This window comes from Rhinolophus sinicus, chromosome 2, assembly GCF_057876585.1.
Source record: "Rhinolophus sinicus isolate RSI-liver-muscle chromosome 2, RSI-T2T, whole genome shotgun sequence".
Lineage (NCBI taxonomy): Eukaryota > Metazoa > Chordata > Mammalia > Chiroptera > Rhinolophidae > Rhinolophus > Rhinolophus sinicus.
In genome coordinates, this window is record NC_142502.1 from 128,297,690 (window position 1) to 128,314,049 (window position 16,360).

At 41.9% G+C, this 16,360-nt stretch overlaps 1 pseudogene; it reads right to left on the reverse strand.

Annotated features, from left to right (window-relative positions):
* Window positions 1-2,886: 2,886 nt before the first annotated feature.
* LOC148758912 (large ribosomal subunit protein eL37-like) lies at window positions 2,887-5,389 on the reverse strand (annotated as a pseudogene).
* Between the last annotated feature and the right edge of the window lie 10,971 nt (window positions 5,390-16,360).

Sequence of the window (16,360 nt, forward strand, 5' to 3'; positions counted from 1 at the left end):
TAAAGAGGAGGTGGTACCTATATACAATGGAATATTGTTCAGCCATGGAAGGGAATGGGTTCCTGCCATCTGCAGTGGCATGGATGGACCTGGAGGGTATTGTGCTGAGTGGAGTGTCAGACAGAGAAAGACAGATGCAATGTGATTTCACTTATATACAGAATCCAAAGAACAAAAGAAACAAACAAAACAGAAAAAAACTCATAGATACAGAGAACATATGGGTGGTTGCCAGGTGGGAAGGGTGTTGGGGGTAAGTAAAAAAGGGGAAGGGATTAAGAAGTACAAATTAGTAGTTACAAAATAGTCATGGGGATGTAAAGCACAGCATAGGGACTATAGTCATTAGTATGGTAACAATTATGCATGATGTCAGGTGGGTACTAGACTAGTCGGGGATTTCATTTCTTAAATTATATAAATGTCTAACCACTATGATCTATACCTGAAATTAATATAAGATAATATTGAATGTTAGCTGTAACTGAAAAATTTAAAAAGAGGGGGAAAAGGTGAAGGGGAATAAGAGGTTCCAATTTCCAGGTATAAAACACATAAATCATGAGGATGTAATGTACAGCATAGGGAATATAGTTAATAATATTGTGATAACATGGTACAGGTTCAGATTGTTGCTGGACTTATCATGGTGATCACATTTTTAGGTACGTAAATGTTGAATAACTATGGTGTACACCTTAAATTAACATAATGTTGTATATTAGCTATATTTTAGTAAAAATCTTTTTTAAACAAAAGCTTGTCTTAGGGAGTGTTGCCACACAGACTTCCTGTATCCTGAAAATTGGGGGGATATGCCCCAGATAGAAGAGAAAACTGATTTCGTGATTGAGTGTTTGAAGAACATAATTTAAAACTGTGGTCTGTCCAGGTCACTTGCCTTATCTTTCTCTAAATTAATTTTTAATAAATAACTAGTCTCTTTCAAGGATGAGCAATGATTGGAAAGACTTATGAATAATTAGTGAAACTTCCAGTTAAACAAGCTGGTATTTATAGCCATTCCTCCCCAAAAATCCTACTAAAATGACAGATAAAGGAGTATAAAAGGGCTTAACCCCCGGAGGAGTCAGGAGATATCAGTAGATGAGAGATTTCAACACATTTTTAAAGAAAGAAAGAAGATGGAGTAACAAGAGGCAATTAAATTAGCAAAATGGAGGAAGAGATTCCTCAAAATATCTGCAGACACCATGAAAGCACCAGATATTACATAAAGTGAGGGTGAGGCGTAGGATGAGAACAGCTGAATATTAGATCATAGACCCTTTCCTCCAGCCTTTAAAGCAAGGTAAACAGCAGCCCAAGCAGTAAACTATAGATTCAGCTTCTGTAGAAACCAAATCTGAAAGGTTCTTTACTTGGAGACACAGATTGTAAAGGAACTGATGATATCATATGGAATTAGAAACACAAGGATTAAGAGTAAGTCTGCCCTAAAGAAAAAAAAAATTCTGCCCTATTATATGACCCAGAAAATTTACTACTAGGTATATAAACTCAAGAGAATTAAAAAATATGTCCATACAAAAACTTGTACACAAATGTTGATAGCAGCTTTTTCATAATAGTCAAAAGTGGGGAGGGAAACCCAAATGTCCATAAACTGATGAATGGATAAACAAAATGTGGCATGTTCATATAATGAAATATTATTTGGCCATAAAAAGGAATGAAGTAGGGGCGGCCAGATGGCTCAGTTGGTTAGAGCGCGAGCTCTCAGCAACAGGGTTGCTGGTTCTATTCCCACATGGGCCAGTGAGCCGCACCCTCCACAACTATATTGAAGACAATGAGCTGCTGCTGAGCTGCCAGAGGGTTGGCCGGATGGCTCAGTATGTTAGAGCATGAGCTCTTAACAACAAGGTCGCCAGTTCAATTCACTCTTAACAATAAGGTTGCCAGTTCAATTCCTGCATGGCATGGTGGGCTGCGCCCCCCCCCCCCCCCAACTAATATGGAAAACAGCGACTGGACTTGGAGCTGAGCTGCGCCCTCCACAACTAGACTGAAGGACAACGACTTGACTTGGAGCTGATGGGCCCTGGAGAAACACACTGTTCCCCAATATTCCCCAATTTAAAAAAATTTTTTAAAGAAAGGAATGAAGTAATGATACATGCTACAATATGGGCAAACACATGCTGCAATATGGGCAAACCTTGAAAGCATTAATGTAAGTGAAAGTAGCCAGTCACAAAGGACCACTTATTATATAATTCCATTCATGTGAAATGTCCAGAATAGGCAAATCCATAGAGACAGAAAATAGATTAGTGGTTGCCAGGAGCTAGGAGGAGAGGGGCATAGGGGCTGACAGCTAATGGATATGGAATTTCTTTTGAGGGTGATGAAAATGTTCTGAATGTACTAAAACCACTGAGTTGTATACTTTAAAACAGTAGATTTCATGGTATGTGAATTATATCAGAGAGAAAGAGAGAGAGAGAGAGAGAGAGAGAGAGAGAGAGAGAGAGAGAGAGAGAGAGAGAGAGATCCCTTATAACTTTAGCTTTAAGTCCAGAGTCAAAATGAGAGATTTTAAATTATGCATCAGTTTGATTACAATAGCAAATTACTGAAAACAATAGAAATGTCCACCAGTAGAAATTGGGTTTAAAAATATGATATATTATGCCGATGAAATGCAATGAAGCTACTTAAATAATATGAGATAAATATATTTAATGACAAAAACATTTTTGTGAGATATGACATAAAGAAAACAGATTAAAAAATAATATATATATATTGTCATCTCAGTTTGTAAGGAAAATTTATGTATGTGTCTGTCTGGAAGTATAAATACCAAAATGTTAACCATGGGGCAAGAAAAAAAGGAAGAAAAGAGTGAGTCTGTCTCCTGAATGGTGGGCTCTCCAGCCCTCTTCTCTCACTCTGCTCCTAGATCATAAGTAACTCTCACCTCCTGAAAGAGCAGAGGCACATAAGCAAAAAGCAGATGAAAAACATACATCAGAAGAAGGATTACTTCAGGAGACAGAGAGCCCAGCAAATAATTCTCCATGATCTCAAAGAATGAGAGCTGAAATAGTCTCCCTAACAAAAGAGCTCAAAGAAAAGATCCAAGAATGCAAAAAAGAGATTCTAAGGCCACAGAAGGTGATGCAAAGCAGGCTGACCTAGTTCAGAAAGAAAGGAAGAAAAAAATAGCAATATTACAGAGATAAATACCCAATTAGAAGCCATAAAAATTGGAATAAATACAACTGAAAAAGTGTTATAAATGAATGCAATTGAGAACACAAAAACAAAATGAAACAGAAAAAAAAAGCATTGTACACACAATAGGATTTATAGATGATGTAACAGAATTGTACACCTGAAATCTATGTAATTTTACTAACAATTGTCACCCCAATAAATTAAAAAAAAAGCATTGTAAAAAATATTTAGAGGAAAGACAATTTAATGGAAGACATGTACAAAGGACACAAATACAGATACAAAGATTATAATAAAAAAGACATACAGAAGTACAAAAGATTTATGTATACTTGGCATTGTTAAAGTAGAATACACAATAAATTTAACAGAAAAAATATTCACAGGTATTATAGAAAAAAAACTTTCCAGAAATACTTGAATCTACAGATTGAAAGGACAAACTGTATCCTAGGAAAAAAACCAATACAGATTGATCATAGCAGGGATTGCTAGTTTTTCTTCATATTCATTCTCCCTTCTTCCATAATAGTAGAATAGTTTTAGCTGGATATGTGGTCACCCACAATGAAGACTATATTTCCCAGTTTTCTTTGCAGTTAGGTAGGGTCATATGACCAAGTTCTGTCCAATGGGATGTGACCCAAAAATTAGTACGTGCAACTTTTGGGTATATTCTTAAAGGGAAGGAAAGATGTGTGCTTCCCTCTCTCTTTTCCCCTTCCTGTTGGCTAGAAAATGCATCTTGGTCTATGTGCAAAAGGACAATATGCTAGGGATGGGAGAGCAACAAAACAGAAAGAGCCTGAACCCTCACAATGTCATTAGAGCATTGCTGATTTATCAGCTTATATCATTAAATGAGAAGCAAGCACATTTCTCTCTTTTAAAGTCACTGTTTTTGGGGGGAGTTTCTGTCTGACTTTATATCTTAAATAATACACTCATTAAGGTAGATATTGGTAAAGTTGCTGAATTTCAGAGATAAAGAAAGAATTTTAAGTATGTCCAAGTAGAAGAAGCAAGTCATATACAAGGAATAAATGTCAGTTAGCCGTAGGCTTCCCCCAAAGCAACACTCAATGGCAAAAGATGAAAGAGCAATGTCTAGAAAGATCTGAGGGAAACAATGACCCAAGAATTTTTACCCAATTTCCCCTTTAAGAATAAAGACACAGACCCTTTGAAGCATGTAAGAATCCATGAGACCTATATGGGGGGAAAAGAAAGACAACTTGATAACAAAATTCCACCAATAAAGGAATGGCTCCAAAAATAGGAACGAAGCCATAGTAAATAAAAACAATAATGAGCACCAGATCCATTTTTAAAAAGAACCAACCAGACAACTGTCGGAATTGTGGTAAAATAATAAAATGTAAATTGTATTAACCTTTCTTATATGAAAATGATACAACCAACAAAATTAGAAGGAAGAGGCAAGGGGAGAGGAAGTTAGAGAAAGCGTAAGTGTATCATTTCCTCATGTTTTTTGGCTGGAAGTTAGATATTGGCTGGAAGTATAGATATGAAACATGTTGTTTTTAAAAACGACTCAAAACTTTTCTTTTTAATTTTAAAATCAAAAGAATTATTGTGCAACTAATTGTTGAAATCCTTAAGAGGAACTGGATGCTGCAACAGCTGCCCTCTGGGGTTTCTGTGTTGTTCCTTCACGGAAGCCATGCCTGAATCTGCGGTATACAAGTTTTAGATGCCTCATTCCACCAGTCCAGGTGGTATTTCGTCTTTTAGTCTTAGCACTCCAGTTATCCTTTCTCTTCCGCTTGGCAAGGTAGCCACATTTGCCACAGGTGAACTTCTAAAGATGATAGGCTTTAGAGGCACAGCGGTGGCATAACGTATGCGTGTTATTGCAAAGCTTTCCCCATGATGACGTTCCCTTCGTCATAGCGCTTCTGTGGCCGAGACCAAAGAGACTCAAAAATGTAATGTTATCCTTTTTCTTAATTTAAAGGCCTATTTTTATGAAGCTGTAGTTCTTGGTGTCAAGAGATATTTTCTGAAGTTCAAGAATTTCTTCAAGTTTTTCCTCCTGATAAATGTCATGCTTGGGTTTAAAAGAAAAATGTGATCCCATTTTTTGTAATGCTATTTGTGGGTATTTCCATTCTCTGTGAAATGATTTTTCTTTCTCACCACCTACACATACAAACACACACTTTCTTTCATTGGCATTATTATATGTATATTTGCATATAGAAACATCTACAATGACGGCCCCTAAATTGTCAACAGTGAATTAATTGTCTCTGAGTGATGGAATTGGGATCAAATTTATTTTTGTTTTTTACTTTTCTCCTTGACAGTTTTTGGCATGCTTGTAAGTTTTATAATACAGTAACTAAGCATAGATCAGACCTCGAACATGCAAGATTATTAGATGTTCTGTATTATTAAACTTTCTGGGTATTAGTCTATTGCTATTCCAAGGCATACTTTCACAAATGTATTTGTAATGTACTTCATTAATTTGTTCTTTGCCTTAAGAATATAGTGATATAAGTAATCTAGATATTAAAATAGTATATTCTAGTTTGAATATATTATAAATATAATTGGCTTTAGTAAAAACACACTAATTCAATACTTGAAAATAGAATGTACAGTACAGATTATAATTCAGTATATTACAATAGAGGTACTACGTGGGCAGAGTTGATTTGAAACAAGAAATAATTCCTTGCAGGAGATGTGTATGCAGCACAGCCTTTATCTTTGAAGAGGCATATTTATACAAAAAATTAGAAAAACTATTATATTTATAACTTAAACTGAAATTCCCTTTTATTATCAAGAGTATTCACAGTATGCTTAATAATTTAACTTAAATTTTTATACTGTCCAAAACTTAACCAAAACAGTTTACTCCATAATAAAAAGAAAACTCAGTTATTCACATAGCCATTCAAAATATACCTTAAGGGGTGGCCGGTTAGCTCAGTTGGTTAGAGCGTGGTGCTAATAACACCAAAGTTGCTGGTTACATCCCCACAAGGTCCACTGTAGGCTGTGCCCTCTTTTAAAAAAAAAAATAATAATAAATAAATAAATAAATATATATATATATATATATATATATATATATATATATATATGTATATATATATACACACACACACACATATATACATATATATGCATATATATATATATATATATATATATATATATATCTTTAAAAGACTGTGGTAGATGCTAATGGCTGAATGGAATTCCATCACATGAATTTACTTGGCAAATTCTCAATTGTTAAACAATAAGGTCATTTCTAATTTTTTGCTAATATAAACAATTTGCTTACATTCTTAGTTATTTCTTTGAGATAGATTTCTAGAAGAATCATGGAGTCAAGGGAACGTATATTCCCAAGGTGTTCTACATTTATTGCCAGGTTCCCTTCCAGAAAGGTCCGGCCAGCTACACATTCCCACCTACAGTTCAGGGAAAAAATTTGTTGCCTCCCCATATCCTCACTATCCCTGGGTGTTATTCTAGGCCAGGAGAACTCAGAATGTTCTTCTCAGGTGCCTGAAGAAATGTCCTCACCAACTAAAGACTTCGATTATAATTGCATACCCATACAGGGCATTGGACCTTCTAAAGAAGCTTTGGTGCAACCCAGAGTCCAAGTGACTATACTCAAATGGATGGCTCTAGCCCTGATTCCCATGCTTTGCTTTGCCACTCATCTCCGATTTCTCCCAGACTACAACTCGAAGTTGCCTCCACATACAGCATGCCTGTCCTTGACCCTTCATTGCGTTTAAATGGCTCAGGTAATTTGTACTCCTCCCTCCCAGACATGAGTTCCATGAGGACAGGAAGTACATTCGTCTTGTCCACCACTGAATTTCCAGTGCCGAGAACAGTACCAGGCATGTGGTAGCCCCTTGTTTAAGGAAGATGTAGAAGAGTCTGAGAATCAGAAGCCAGTAAGGGGAGACACAGCAGAGCCCTCTAGTTGTCTCCGCTTTTCCTCATTCTCCACATCCAACCTGTGATCAGCCATCTTTTGAATCTTAAAATCATTCCCTCTCTCCATCCCCATGTGCTCCCCTGTCTAGTTCAGGTCCTTAACACATACCACTTTTACAACTGTGTTTCCCCGAAAATAAGACCTAACCAGACCATCAGCTCTAATACATCTTTTGGAGCAAAAATTAATACAAGACCCGGTCTTATTTTAATATAATGTAAGACTGGGCCTTATACAATATAATATAAGACAGGGTAAGATATAATATAATGTAATATAATATAATACCTGGTCTTATGTTAATTTTTGCTGCAAAAGACGCATTAGAGCTGATGGTCCGGCTAGATCTTTTTTTCGGGGAAACATGGAATTCACTTGCCCTTTAGCTGGTTACTTTGCTTCGCAAGTTCCCCAGCATTATTTCTCTATTTCTCTCATTCCACGGTTCTTTTTTGAACATAAGAATCTGATCCTCTGAGATCACTGTTTATAAGCCTTCAAGGCCTCCCATTCCCTCCAGAACCACCAGCTTCTCTCAGTGGAGTTCCTTGGGCCCTTCACCATGTTATTTTGGCCTTATCTTCTACCAACACTCTGACAACCCTAACTTAAAGCCATATAAAGGTCATGAGAATTACCCTCAAAGAATTCACCTGTTTCAATGCTTCTCTTTGTGCACGCCCTTTCCTGCACCTGGGATGCTTTCACCTCAGCTCTGAATTTCTGTTCTGTTTAAAACCCAACTCAGTGGTCACCTGCTCTAGTAATCTTTCTCTATCCCTCTAGACAAAACTCATTGCTACCTCATTTCTCCTCCCACAATTCCTTGTTCACATCATTACAGATTTTTTTTTTCTAATGATATTATATTCAGTTGATTGTTACTGCCTTCTGAACATTTGTGAATTCCTAAAGGGCAAGGACTATGTTGTCTTCATCTTTGTATTTCTTGGGCCCAGAAGCACCCGCCACGTAATGAGTGTAGCAGAAACTGCTAGTTGCTTACCTCAGCATTCATTCATGATCTCGTTTGGGGTAGCAGTGCACCCAGCTAAAAGAGACATTTCCCAGAGTCCTTTGTAGCTGGGTATGTTCATGTGATTAAGTTCAGGATATTGAAATGTACATGGGAGTATTATGTGGAAGTCTCCTTAAAATAGAAGGGAAATACCTTTCACACTCTTCATTCTCTACTTCTACCTAGAATGCAAATGTGATAGCTGTAGCTTGAAAAGGCATATTGAACCATAAGGGATCTTGGGTCCCTGATGACCAGAAAGGCACCACACTAACCCTGGTTTCTCTACTTCCAGGCTGCTTTTACCCTCAAAAGAAACATACTGTAATTAGCTTTTTCCTGTTATTTACAGCCAAATATAGTCCAGAATGATTCAGTAGTCAATAAATGTTTTTTGACTGTGGAGTAACTCCAAAATTATGTAATTTCTATTTTGTCTTACCTACCAACAAATTTGGAACAAGATTTACCACTTTATTGTATCAATTTATCATCACAGTTTCCTTGAAACTTTCATTTCTCTGACCTTTTTACTTGAGTTTTGGTCTGTCTTTATTTTTTAATTGTCTTTGCATGTATTTTATTAATTTTATAAAGTTGGTTCAAATTTGTCAAGATGTAAGTGAGAGAAAACCCTTAAATAAATCAACTTTGAAATGTAGACAGTCAAAGCTGAAATTCCAAGATTGGGGAGCAGTAGAATCACACCGAAATACTGGAAACTCAGCTCTGTTTTCTCCCCAGCCTTCCCCCCAGGGGTTGTCTAAGCAGGCTTCCCCCATTCAGGGTTTCTCAACATCTTTCACTGTGACTCAATACAGGCCAGGGCGTACACCCCCAAAGGAAGTTGAGTTTTGGTAAATGGTATGGCAGATACTGGTAGGAAGTTTGAGCAGAGGAGAGAGGAGGTGAAGAAGGTTGACTGTTAAAACATGTACAAAATCAAAGAATAAGGGCTTGTTATATGGGTGGGGAGCACCAGACCGAGGGTAGGGAGTATCGAAAGGTCACATGGCTAATGTTTTAGCTATGATTTTGTCAGTTTCAAGCAATAGAAGATAATTGTAATGAGTTTAAGTAAAAAAGGGAGAATTTATTAGAAAGCTAGTGGTGTTGCCCTTGGCACCCATGGAAGAGTTTCAGCTGCTACATATTGACTTCTTATTATGGAAGATGAGCATTGACTTTTCACAGACCACACCCTGTCACCGCACCCACTAAACCAATTATCCAAATGGATTTTGTTCCCTTTCCTGCACAATTCTATTATCCCCAGAGTTACTAAATGTCTTGTTTGGCAATTCCCTGGCTTTCTAAATACTTACTGCTAACTGAGTCCCCTAAAACTCTCCCCTCCCCCCAAAGTGGTATAAATCTCTCAATGTGTTCAAATGCAATGAATATTCCACCAGTTTCATCATCTTGAAGAAATCTCTCCCAGTGCCTCTGACCTGATCCAGTCTGTACGGCTGCTCTTTAGGCCTGCTATATAGGGTGGTCATGGGAAATCACTTGACCTTCATCTTGGGGACTCTTGTCTACATGCCTACCTAAGGGTGGTTTATGGAAAAGCTAACTGGATGCCCTATGTGCATATGTGGGGCAGGTCAACTGGGGACTTTGCTGCAGAGTGATCTGGCTGAGCCAATTCATTGGGAAACCTCTGATATCACTATAGAAATTTTTCTTGGCTTGGTCAGATTTTCCAAAAAAGTTTCTTCCAGTCTTCTGCATAGAGGGAATAAGCCTGCCAGCCAGTAGTCTGGTTGCAGGATGGGAAAAAAAGAGATGGTGGCCTCCTCATTTAGTATGTAGCGTATCCCTACTTAAACACTTAAACACTCTGTTTCCAATGGGCAACCTATGCCTTCCACTGTGGCGGATGTCTCCCAATCTGGAAAAATCTGTTTCATCCTTTTGTGGAGGGCACAGCTCAGCTCCAGGTCCAGTTGCTGTTGCTAGTTGCAGGGGGCGCAGCCCACCATCCCTTGCAGGAGTCGAACCGGCAACCTTGTGGTTGAGAGGACACACTCCAACCACCTGAGCCACCAGGCCGACCCTGTTTCATCCTTTCTTAGTGGAAGTTTCTAGTGTCCTCTGCTGGGGTGGAGGAGGGATAGTCACTCACTAAGGACAGTGGAGGAGGGATTGGGGGGTCTAATTGCTTTTAAATAGACATTTATTCAGTCCTCCTGTTTTTAAGCCCACTTTTAACCTTATTTTGAGTAAGTGGTACCTGATGCCTCCAATATCAAGCCTTTTGATATAAATGGGTTGTTTCTTGGCTTTTCACATAGCCAGTTTAGGATTCAGTTGTCTCAGGTCATCTAACTGAGTTGTCACTTAACCATCTGCTTTCTAACTCCCAAAATTTTGTTGCTATATCTCCTCCCAGGTTCCCTGTATTCTTGCTAACTTACACCTTTTCACTAATTCCTCCACTGTCATTTCAGTGGATTTCAGAAAGAAAATATTAATTGATTTCTGCCCATTTTTTGTTTTTTTAAATTTTATGGAGAGAAATACATTTGTCTCTCTCAAACCTTAGTCCAAAAACCCTGGGAAAGTGAGCTTTGGTCTGTGAGTCCCCCCTAGACCAATTAATTTTGGCAAAGAGGCTAGAATGCCATGATTGGCCTGTGAGTAAGTAGATCTCTGTCCCAACATGCCCAATAATGTGTGTGTGTGTGTGTGTGTGTGTGTGGCGGGGGGGGTTGGAGTCATATTCTACTAACATGGCAGCTCTCACATGTCATGAGAAGGGGAAGGGAAGTCTTTAGGAAAGGGCTCTAGATGGATGACCCCATAGGATCGACTACAGCTAGAAAACAGAAGATTGAAATCTGGGGCTCTTTTTGTTTTGCTCATCTTTTTGGTCAGTCATAATGAAGGCAGAAATGAGAGGGAGGGGAAGGAGGAGAGAGGGCCCCCTCACGGAGCTCTTGGAGTAGGCGCTAAGTATCGCTGAGTCTCTGCTGCTACTGGATCAGATGAGGGAGAAAAGGGTCTGCACACACAAGCTGGAGCAGGCAGAGGGACACTGGGGAGGTCTCCAAGAGGGCGCCGAAAAGGGAAAGCCTAGGGAGAAACTCTGATGTGAGTACATGTTGTAAAGAGGCCCAGGTTCAGTTGTCCCCCTGCCTGCTTTCCTATAGCCCCCTGCACAATAGGTCCCGGGTGGAAGCCATTTAGGACCTGGAGGTGAACACCGTCTGTTTGAGAATCTGGTCAGAATGACCCTCTCCTGAGAATTTATTTTGGCTTCCTAGGATGACAGAGATGTTCCCAAATGTCTCATCTTCAGTGGTCTGTTCTTTGCTCTCCATACAGATTCAGCAATTACATCTATATGGGGGTCTCTAACCCCTCACTGTCACCTGACCTCTCTGGTAACTCCAGTCCCACACGTCCACCTCCCTGAGAGAAAGTTACACTCTGCTTTCTGAGCAATGCTGGCCCTAAAGCTCACTGTTCCAAATTGATCTCATTATTCCTCCACCTCCAGGCTTGAAACCTAGGAGTGATTTTCAACTCCTACCTGTCCCTTGGCACAGGTACAAGTTAGTCACCATGGCATAGTCACCACTGCTGGTAATAGCTTTCATACTCATCCATTGTAACTGGCTGTGAGATGACAGTGGGTGTACAACCTGTCACATAGGTCAGGCAGAATGGAACCCCAGCTGGAACAGGCTGGTGTCAGCATGGAAGTCTGTCACGAGCATCAAAAGTGCTGCATAACAGCGGTGACAAGATGATGGGACAAGATCGGGGCAATGGGAGGAGATGAGGAGATATTGTTAAAGTCAACGCCAGATTCCCAGAGTAAGAGGGGAGCAAGCGTAAGAGTTAGAGTCATGAGCCAAGAGCAATCCCAGGAGCTGAGCTGATGGGCTTCGGGTAGAGCATGGGAAATCTGACTGGCTTCTAGGGACAGTTTTGCTTGATGGGGGTGGGGGCTGGTTCCCCTTGGAAAGGCCCAGGCCTGTGCCCCTAACTCATTCCCTCCTTTCTATTCTCCTGCTTCCACCCCAGCTCAGAGTGATCCCTTGCCTGAAATTTGGGAATGGTCTCTCTTAGCGTATCTTCACTTGGCGTTAAATCATTATGTATATGACATTGAAACTTCTGGAGGCGAAGCAGCTAACACATCTGCTATGGCCTGTGGAGTATTTTATCACATTCATCCTGGCAGCACTACAGGAGATAGATGGTGACATCTGACATTTGTTCAGTGCCTTTGGCTTTTGTTTTACTTTCATGAAAACTAACTCAGTGGTCAGAGTCCTATTTGGCAAATGAGAAAACTGGGGCCAAGAGGGATTAAACTGACTACCCAAGGGCACCCAGGTCCTTATTTCTCCAAGTGCCATCCATCAGTACCACATGGGAGCTTGTCAGAAACAGGCTCTCTGGCCACCAGAATTAGAACCTGTGTTTTAACAAGAACCCCAGGTGATGCGTGGGCACGTTAAAGCTGATCTGGGTAGTTGTTAGATGAACCTGTACTAGAAAACAGTCCTCCACAGCTTGGCCGGGCCCCAATCAGCAATATTTGACATGAATACCCCAAGGTTACCTACAACTCTCAGTCAAGCTTGCCCATCAGCAGGGGGTGAAGCTGACAGAGTCAGGAATTGAATGGCGAGAAAAGAACGGGAAAAGGGAAGTGAAGATAATGGAGCATTTGTGGAGTTCCTGCTGTGTGCCCACCAGGGAACAAGACATAGGAACCCATCAGGGAAGACTGCAGTCCAGGTTATGGGGGCAAGCTATGTGGTGTGGTGGACAGTTACTCCTGGAGAAGGCACAGCTCCATAGCAAGTGGAAGGCCTTTCTGAAGGAGGAGGCAGGAAGGCCTGGGGTGTGGTGGGTCCTACAGACCAGGCAGGTGACTGCAGTGAAGGGTCTGCAGAGGGTCTTGTCTAGAAAATGTCCTATGCTCACTTTCCCCTCTCTTCCCCTCAGCAGTCTCTCCTTCTCGGGGAAACGTCTGCATTTACAATCTCCCTTAGGACACTATAGTTTGCACAACTGCTCCCTGCCAACTCTCAACATCCAGAATTGAGTCCTTCTTGATAAAATCCACCACTTTTCATCCAGTCACTCAGCTAGTCACCTTGGCAGTGATCTCTGGCTCTTCCCTTTCTTAGAGCCTCCACATTCAGGTCAGTTGCCTCTGCCTCTGAATTATCTCTGATAAGAACCCTTTATCCCTAAATGGTCTCTTTACATCGAGTACCTCCACCCCCCTTCAGGTATCTTTGGAAGTTTCCTTTGTTGACTTCAAATTCCACAGCCTCAGTTATTGTTCATAGCTCTCCATACCTTCCTCCCACCTGACTATACCTCTCACTTTCCCCCCGTGTTCCTGCCGAGACAGCCACCTCCACTCCCTCAGATCCTCTGGTCCATTCCTGCTTGTCTGCCCCTGCCTGGGGAGACCGCTTTCTACATGTCTTCTCTGCAAAGCCTGGTTATCTTTCTATGCCCATTTATATGTGTTTGCTTCTTATGTTGGGATTAGAACCAAGGATTTGTGACTAGTGGCCTGGATTATAATGATTCAATTATGCACAGATGTCATAGAAAAGTCTGGAATAAAATGACATAGTAGCCACAGTGGTCTCTGGATTCTGGGCAATTTGTAATTATTTTTCTACTATTTAAAAATATTTTCTAGGCTAAGCGTGTGGTATGTTATGCTATAATTCTACAAAGAACATAAATCTTATTATGTTTTCTAAAGAACGGACTGAAGCTAGGGAGAGGCTAAAGGGCAGGATGCTGATCAGGAAGGCCGCAGTTGGGCCTATCCAGGTGTTTGGTCGCGGGAGGATCAAGGGGTAGAAAACACAGTGGTTACAGGTCGTGGTTAATTCAGACCTGGGCTTGAATCCCGGTTTTGCCCCTCACTCTGTGACCTTGGATGTGTCTTTGATTCCAGCTCCCCTACTTCTACCTGTTCTCCATCCAGCAGCCTGGCCTTCTGAGCCTCTCAAGGTTGCAGCCCCTTTGGTCCACAGGCCTCCCTGCCAGCCCCTCCCTCCCAGGGTCCCTCACTGCACTGACACCCTGACAATCACCCTAGAACTGAGCCTGAATTCACAAACCAGCCATGGCAGATACTTCCTGTTCTCTGAAATAAATCATCTCCCCGTGTTTCTGTTGCCTCACTCAACAAGCACAGCTCATACCTTCTGAAGCCACTGTGCCTTCTTATTACCCTGTTTCTGAGAACCTCACATCTGGGCACTCTGTGATCTTCAGAGAGAGGCCTGCTTTGCTGCAGGGAGCCTATACATAAAAGACAGAATGGGAAGATGGACCACGGCTCAGCCCAGAGAAACCCGAAGGATCTAGAGGTGGGCATGGAAAGGAAATGGGAGGGGGAGAGGATCACAGAGGAAGTCAGCCCCTTGAGCTAGAGAACTGCGCAGTTTGCATTTCATAGAGGGACAATCTCTTTTTGTCATCCAGTTATAATTTCCAACACTCTGTACCGTTCATGGGCAAGTACAGAATGTTCCACCTCAGGATAATTCTGCGCCTGGGGAGTCAGCCTACAACCTTACCCTTCTGAACAGAGGCATTAGCAAAAGCAGTAATGAGGCACAGACCTACGGGTAAGTGAGTTTGGTGCTCAGGCATGTGTGTGAGTCCAGGCAGTACATTTCAGGACGTTGGGGTGCCCCTGGGAGAACAGCACACCCTCTGCTTCTCTTTCTTGATTCAGGCCACTCTGCTGACCACTGCTGAGGGACTGCACAGGGTCTAGCTCGGAGTCCAGCTCAGGGTGGGTGACAGGAGAAGTATCCTTGACCCTGCCCTTGAGAGTCATAATCCAGTTTTGGCAAAGGGACATTTAAGAACTCAAGGCAAAGGGGAGATATTAGGGAGGTGGGGTGATGGTGTGGGAAAACCGGGGTGCCCAGCTAGCTGTGTGTCCTTGAGTCTCCTTAACATCTTGGCTCCTCAGCTTCCCTGTCTAAGAAAAGAAGCCAGTGTCATCTGTCCTCGTCACCTCTGCCTCGGGCATCCAGTGAAGTAACAGGTGGAGGGCTAGTGAAGGAGAGAGAACCTGGACCGTGGGCTTGCCGTGGGAAGTTTTATCTCTGGTCACTTCCTGTCCATTCTCAAGGAATGCTCAAAGCAGGTGGCTTTCTCCTTCCTCACCCCAAGCAGAAAAGTTAAGCAAGATGTGACCTTGCTATATACATTCTGATAATCAAAAATCCAATGGTTAATCTAGCCTATCTCTGGAAAAATACACAAGAAACTGGTAACGCTGCTTTTCTCTGGGGACGAGAACAGAGCAGCTGAGCAAAAGGTATGGGAGGGACACTTGTTTTTCTCTGTCTTACACTCTTTTATACATTTTTAATTTAATACCATGTGATTGTAATATCTAATAAAAAATATACATCAAACTTAGAAATGATTCTAGTGGTTCTCCGGATTGGTTCAAGGTTGGGGCAGAGCCAGAAGTTGGTTTTCCATTGCGTTTTCTCCTTTAGATCCCCCTTCTCCGACCATGAGGGGTCAGTGAAAGGATAGGAGAGTTGACGAAGAGGCGTGGAGCGCCCTGCAGGCCAGGCCTTGCGAGGCTCCTGGCGCTAAGTGTCTCATCTGAGTCCTTCCAATGAGAAGTGCACACCTGCCTCCCTCCTTGCCTCCAGCTCCGTCATAGGCTTTCCTGCCTGAGAGCCCGAGCCGGGGAGGGGCAGATGCAGTTGGTACAGGCTGTACCTTCCAGCACAGGGCACTGTATGCTCACCTGCCTCAGAAGTTGTGTCAGCAACAGGAAGTGCTGGGAGTGTGGGCAAGGGTCATGAAGATGTGTAGATGGCCACCTAGAGAGGGTCCGGCATGGCCGAGGGGAAAGGGCAGGTCCAAGGTAGGGGGGGCAGACAACAAGGAAGGCCTCATTCGACCCTGGTATCAACGGGGAGGCCAGCGACGGCCATTGCCACTGGTCCTGGGCCAGAACCGGAGGGCCCAGTCCTGAAGCTGACCTCCGCTCCAGGCAGCAGCCCAAACCCAGCTGGTGCCCGCCCAAGGTCAGTGTGACCAAGGAGACTTTGTCTGAGTGAGCAGCAGGGGCTGCAACTTCAGTGGTCCAAGTATGTTCCCCA